Source organism: Carassius auratus, unplaced genomic scaffold, assembly GCF_003368295.1.
Source record: "Carassius auratus strain Wakin unplaced genomic scaffold, ASM336829v1 scaf_tig00031891, whole genome shotgun sequence".
NCBI classification, from domain to species: Eukaryota; Metazoa; Chordata; class Actinopteri; order Cypriniformes; family Cyprinidae; genus Carassius; species Carassius auratus.
In genome coordinates this window covers 263,469-270,556 of record NW_020525955.1, presented here as the reverse complement: position 1 = coordinate 270,556, position 7,088 = coordinate 263,469, and positions in this window count along the sequence as shown.

Sequence of the window (7,088 nt, the reverse complement as noted above, 5' to 3'; positions counted from 1 at the left end):
CGCGCTCTGTTTGCCTGCATTGCGTATATTGATTACCTGCCTGCACTGCGTATACTGATTGATTACCATTAGTACATAGTTTATTATAAATATGGTGAAGTTACATGGCTAGTATTGCAAATACATGTTTATGTGTGCTTACTTTATGTGACAGAGCTGAGTAGAGGAGAATTAATGTACGACTAGTCAGAACAAGCCTAAACCAAAACAAAAAAAAAAGCTACGCCACCCCGTAAAGAAACGGGGAAATAACCTCCCAAATCCGGGACACAGATTCGTAGGCCAATTAAAACCCAAAGACACGTGTAAACACTGTACGTTTAGAGACGTGTAAACAATGTAAAAATGCTTTATTCAAATGGTCACAAATTATTAGAACACCAAAAAGGCATCAAGGTCACTTGCCAGATCACAATTAAACACCATATGTCGGCAGCTCTGTATACAACAGATGAAGAAATAATTTAAACATATATATATATATATATATATATATATATATATATATATATACATATATATATATATATATATATATATATATATATATATAGGCTTGGTTATTCAGCAGCAAATTTTATTCTAGAAAAATCAAGACTACACAATAATTATAAAAATATATTAAACTAAACATTTAGTGAAGCATTTGTGTATTTTGTGGGCAACAAAAGTTAATTGTAGGACTAAATCTGGTAAAATGTTACACATTGCTCTTTGTATTGTTGTAAAGTCATTAATTTAAAACAAGTACCATATATATATATATATATATATATATATATATATATATATATATATATATATATATATATATATATATATATATATATATATACATAAACCTGATTTTCCAAAAATGTTGGGACACTGTACAAATTGTGAATAAAAACAGAATGCAATTATGTGTTTTTACATTTCAATATTGTATTTAGAATACAACATAGATGACAAATGTTTAAACTGAGAAAATGTATAATTTTAAGGGAAAAATAAGTTGATTTTAAATTTCATGACATCAACACATCTCAAAAAAGTTGGGACAAGGCCATGTTTACCACTGTGTGGCATCCCCTCTTCTTTTTATAACAGTCTGCAAATGTCTGGGGACTGAGGAGACAAGTTGCTCAAGATTAGGAATAGGAATGTTGTCCCATTCTTGTCTAATACACACTTCTAGTTGCTCAACTGTCTTAGGTCTTCTTTGTCACATCTTTCTCTTTATGATGCACCAAATGTTTTCTATTGGAGAAAGATCTGGACTGCAGGTGGGCCATTTCAGTACCCGGATCCTTCTTCTACGCAGCCATGATGTTGTAATTGATACAGCTCTCAACTGAGCGCTGATAACAACTTGGGTTGTCCTTGTCCTCTTTGGTCCAGATAACATGGCGTCCCAGTTTTCCAAAAAGAACTTCAAATTTTGATTAATCTGACCATAGAACAGTTTTCCACTTTGCCACAGTCCATTTTAAATGAGCCTTGGCCCAGAGAAAATGCCTGTGCTTCTGGATCATGTTTAGATATGGCTTCTTTTTTGACCTATATAAAGATGATTTCCTGTTTTGTCTGTCAGTGCCTGGAATTCTTTGTAAAAGTGAAAGTGACACGATGTGTGGCCAAGTATGGTAATGTAAACTCATAATTTGTGCTCTGCATTTATTCCATCCAGTGCACACACACAACAGCTAATAGTAAAACACAGAAGGGACTTTGGTCATGTTAACCACACAAACTTTTCCCCTTCAATGTTTCATTACATTAAAAGAGTGCACAAAACATGCATAGAGCACCATCTAGTGTCACAAACAAGACACTGGGAGAGTGTGATGAAAAAAAGAAGAACTCTTGACTGAATCACTGAGACTGAATCACAAATCAGTGCACTTCCTATTCCTAACACCTTTAACCGAAAAAGTGACTGATTCATGAATCAGGGATCGCTGGTTCTGATTCATCCCAGGCAGATAAAGATTGTGTCCATTAAAATAATATTTGAGTTGGATGGGTGGGACATGTCCCCATTACTTTTTTTTTCAAAAATTTTCCACTTTTTTTCTAAAGTTTCTAAAGTAAACATGATACATCTGTGCAAACCATTGTAAACTATGGCTCACATATCAGAATTTCTAAACAATAAATCGCGTAATCATGTCTGGCATTCTACACAATCTGGACCGTACAACCTCTTTTATTGTGAATGTAAAAAATATAGAGATTGTTCTATATATAGACATTAAGATTAATTATACCACACTCATGATAGGAATTACACATTTACAGCACAAATAGAAATATGGATGCACTGCTCTGGGAATAAACATATGGATAACAGCAAGGACTGCTTGGCTATTAAAGTCAACAGTGCAAAGGTCCAAAGTGCTGTGATAGATAACTATTTAAGTTTTACACCTATTTTATCACGTTAATTTACCTTCTGGAGTGACAGAAACGACAAGATACGGTTCCTAACACCAGCAGAACAACAAGAACAGCAGCACATATTCCTGCAATAAGACCTGAAGATGGACCTGAATTTGCAAAGATAAACACAGACAATCATTATTACTAGAGATAGACTAATAGTCAACTTCACCAAATTCACTTTTGTTTGGTATTTACACATTTCTACTTTGGTCATCAGTTTAGTCATGAATTGCCTATTTTGTACAGGGTGATACTGATGCAGTATTGATGGTGGATACTGCGGATGATCTGTAGTTTATAAAGTCCAGAGTCTGTGATTCTGGTGTTTGTGATGGTCAGAGATCCAGACACACCTTCACCCTGCCCCTGAATCTATCTTCAGCACCTTCACAGATCTTAATCTAACCTGCATTGATTTCAGCGATATAGTCATCATATATATGCCATGTTATTAAATAATTTGAGTTTTTTATTTCACCGGGATCTAAAATGACAGATTCTCCCTCCTTCACTGACTTTTTCTACACTTCATCTGGTTCGGCAGCAGAAACACCTGAAACACAAACCAACAGCTGATTAAAGGAGGTTTTTACCATAAACAACATATCTACAGCGCTTTCAAACTCTTACTTGACTTTCAGTCTCAAGAGCAACATTTGTCCCTCTTTTTAGATCTATAAATTCCACTTTCACAGCAAATGAGTTTTGAAATGATCTGTAAACAGCTGTGCTATATACAGGTGAATAAGTAGAATAAATACACGTTGACAATCATGTAATTCAAGGACATTAAACCTGCTTTTCAGTGTTAAACGACTCACCATGAACAGCAACATGGAAGATCTTGTGGCCGATTCTTTTGCTGATAGTCTGTAGTTTATAAACTCCAGCATCTGTACTTCTAATGTCTGTGATGGTCAGATCACCTTCAGTCTGTCTCTGAATCTCTCACCACACTGAACATCTGTACAGATCTTATTAAAATCTCCTTTGATTTGAGTGTCATTAAAATACCATTTCATTCTGTCTCGTCGGTTTACTGTATCATCAGTGTGTAGAGTGACTGAATCTCCTTCCATCACAAACACTGACTGTCCATCTGTATCAACTCCAGACGCTCCTGAAGAAGACATTAACAGTTCATTATAAGTCAATGATAAAAATAATAATAATGATCCTGTTTTAAAGCACATTTTGATTTATTTCCATCTACTCTGAAATGGTTGGTTTAAGTACATTGTGTTAAGTCCATGTTACCATAAATCTGTGACCAGTTGCATTAAAATAGCCACTTAAGTCTTAAGAACTAATGTTAAGTCTTAAAAACTAATGTTAAGTCTTAAGAACTGGTCTCTTAGATGCATCAGTTATAGCAAATGCACTTTTACTTTAAAGGCTAGAAAAGGGAATTTCCATTTAGAAGAACAGAATGTTGCTCAACCAGTCTAAACAGAGTCAGTGTTCGTCAAGCTAAATGTACATTCATATAAAGCTACTATTAGACAGAATATATGTGGATCAGCTTTTCTATAGAAGTGGTCATGACCTCTGATTAGAATCAAATCAAGTCATTATTATTTATATAGCACTTTTTACAATGCAGAATATGTCAAATCTCAATCTCAACAAATATAAACTTTTAGATCAAATTTAAAACAAGTAATTTAGACATATGGCTTTAATGTTATATACATTTTGGATTAAAAGCTTAATAATAGTCAAATATTTATTTCATATAAAATAAGAAACAGTACAGTACATTTTCTTTAAAGTACATTTAGGGCCCTATTTTAACGATCTGAAACGCAAGTGTCAAAGCGCTAAGCGCAAGTAACTTTGTGGGCGGGTCTCGGCGCTGTTGCTATTTTCCCGGCGGGATAAATGGCTCTTGCGCCCGGCGCAAATCTAAAGTGGGTTGGTCTGAAGTAGCTTCATTATTCATAGGTGTGGTTTGGGCGTAACGTGAAATAAACCAATCAGAGCGTCACCCAACAATCCCTTTAAAAGCAGGTGCGCAAGTTCCATTATGGATTGCTATTATTATGGCGTATTTACCAGGCGCACGCCAGGAGCGGTTCACAGCCGAGGAGACTGATGTTCTTGTAAGAGCAGTGAAAGACAGAGAAGTTGTGTTGTATGGGGATGGGAGAAACCCACCCAAAATACACCACAATGATTTCCGTCATCTCATGTGTTTATATTTTTTTTTAGTGTCACAATTTATGATTTGCAAAAATAACTGTTGCATCTGTGTAGATTACATGAGCAAAGTGTATGCGCGTTGTGCACGCTATACATTATGGTCAAGCATGCGCCCTTAAAATAGCATAATGAACAAAGCACAACGCGCCACTGACTTTAGACTAGGTTTTTTTATGGGGGAAGTCGTGGCCTAATGGTTAGAGGGTTGGACTCCCAATCGAAGGGTTGTGAGTTCTAGTCTTGGGCCGGACGGAATTGTGGGTGGGGGTAGTGCATGAACAGCTCTCTCTCCACCTTCAATACCACGACTTAGGTGCCCTTGAGCAAGGCATCGAACCCCCAACTGCTCCCCGGGCGCCGCAGCATAAATGGCTGCCCACTGCTCCGGGTGTGTGCTCACAGTGTGTGTGTGTGTTCACTGCTCTGTGTGTGTGCATTTCGGATGGGTTAAATGCAGAGCACAAATTCTGAGTATGGGTCACCATACTTGGCTGAATGTCACTTCACTTTTTCTTCTTTCTTCTTTTTTCTGGTCAGTGGCGCAATTGTTTAATGGAACAGCAAAATAGCACCAGGGATTGTTTGCGCCGGAACACGCCTCCTTTTTTGCGCTGAACCGCCCAGGGAGCGCAAGTTCATTCACTAGTTTAGCGACGTGCTTCTGTGGAGGGAAAAGCGAGCTTTGCGCAGGTGCAAAATAGGAATGACACATGCGTCGGTGTACAAAGTCAATTGCGCTGGGTGCAAGATAGGGCCCTTAAACTTCTATAACTTTTTTATACTTCATTTCCCCCCCCCAAATGGTTCACTTTTGCAATAATCTGCTGATTGTTTTCTTTAAATAGACTAACCTTAGGTCTGTATTCAAAAGTGTTTATGAATTATAACAGTTTAAGTTTGATTAGTGCCCTTTCATGTCTATCTTCAGAAAGTTGGGGGTAACAGTTAGCACTTTTATTTTTTATTTTTTTTACTTTGGCTGATGCAAAGTTAAGGAAAGGCACATATTTCCGTTTTGACAAAGTAGAAGCTCTTTATTAAACACATATGTAACAACATTTGAACAGCTCACTAAAAACACTGAAACATTTGTGCTGGTGAAACTAAAACCTCAATGTCTAGTTCCAACCAGTTCTTACTGGTTTATGTAACTGGCTTTTGTGAGGAATTTGGCAAGAAAAACCATTTACATAAAAAAAAGGTATAATTGAAGTGCATAAATCCTATCGAGGGCGTTAACATATTTACAGTGAGTCTCAAACAAAAGACAAATTCACAAGAGAACAAAGAGTTCCCAAACATACAGTATAGGCAAATCACCTCTATCTCCCAGTACCAGAACTATCAATCTTGGAAATATTTTTAAGTGTGTGTTAATTAAATACACTTTCATTAAAACTCCAGTACACTTCTGTATAGGGATGGGCAATATTAGCAAAAATTCAAGATCTCAGTATTTTTTAGCTGGTTTGCGGTATGCAGTAGCCTATATATCTTAGTATTTTGTATTTGGATTAAACAAATAAAGTGAATGTTAAAATAAATAAAGAGAGGTTAAAATCACATTACATTGTTACACTGAAAATTTAAAAACAAAAATATTTTTAAAGCAGAAGTTAAAGTTACTAAACTAAAAACTAAAATAACCAAAAAGCACAGAGTAAAAATGCTATTTTGATTACCATATTACACTTTACAGTTAATGCTTTCAAAAAAATAAATAAAAAAAAATAACATCTGGGCCCGGTTCCCCAAAACGTTCTTATCGCTAAGTAGTTCTTAACCTATTCCTTAACCACTCTCTTAACGTTATGGCACGATTCCCGACACGTTCGTACGCTAAGTATATCTTCTGTAAGTCACACTTTCGTAAGGTTGGTCTGGACCTTAGTGTTGTTTGAGCTCAAGACGCTACTGTACAGCAGTCTTTAGAAACCAGCGCAGCGAAGTACAAGTCAATCTAATGTATGTTCACAATGTTGTGGCTCAACAATGATTTTATGTGATTTTTTAAGACTCAAAATAAATTATGTTCGCAATGGATACAGGCCTATTTATGAAGTTGACTTTATGTGGTATCAGGACTAATATGGTGGTAATTAGCCTAGGCTTTTTCGTAATGTAATTAAAGCGAATTGGCAATACATTTTTTGATAATTAAAATCTGGCAAACAATTTGGCTCTAAACGGCTAAGATCTATAAATGGGTAATCATGGTTGTGTCCAGTAAGCGACCAACTATAGCAGCGATCCAACGTGTCCTTGTATTGAATCAAAGACGGAGCCGGACGCGGAGCCGTTTAGTCCATGTCAATTTTTTTATTCGGCCAAACTTAAGCCCTTCTGACATTTTGCCTGACATGGCTATATTTTAAAAAAATTAGCCTCCCAAGACAACTCATTATGGAGCTACTGGACCTTCTCAGACCTGCGCTTGCCAGGCAAACGTGGGGGCATTTTGC